The sequence below is a fragment of the Notothenia coriiceps genome, unplaced genomic scaffold (assembly GCF_000735185.1).
Source record: "Notothenia coriiceps isolate Sejong01 unplaced genomic scaffold, NC01 NC01_scaffold00037244, whole genome shotgun sequence".
Taxonomy (NCBI): domain Eukaryota; kingdom Metazoa; phylum Chordata; class Actinopteri; order Perciformes; family Nototheniidae; genus Notothenia; species Notothenia coriiceps.
Window position 1 is genome coordinate 16,474,110 of NW_011369945.1, and position 259 is coordinate 16,474,368.

Sequence of the window (259 nt, forward strand, 5' to 3'; positions counted from 1 at the left end):
TGATTTGTAAAATGTCCATAAAGAAAAATAAAATCTGCTTCCAGTTCTGTTTCATCTGGGTGTTGAGAGATGGATCCATAGATCTCTTAATGTTGCTCTCAAAGTGCACCAGATTGATGCTTTTAACTTCAACATTTAAAAAAAAAAATCTTCCCGGACCCCCCTAGAGGAGGTGAGGTTAGGTCCCCAGCCCCCCCCCACCCCCACACTTAAATCATGTTCACATGGATAGGAAACTAAATACATTCACACACATCTT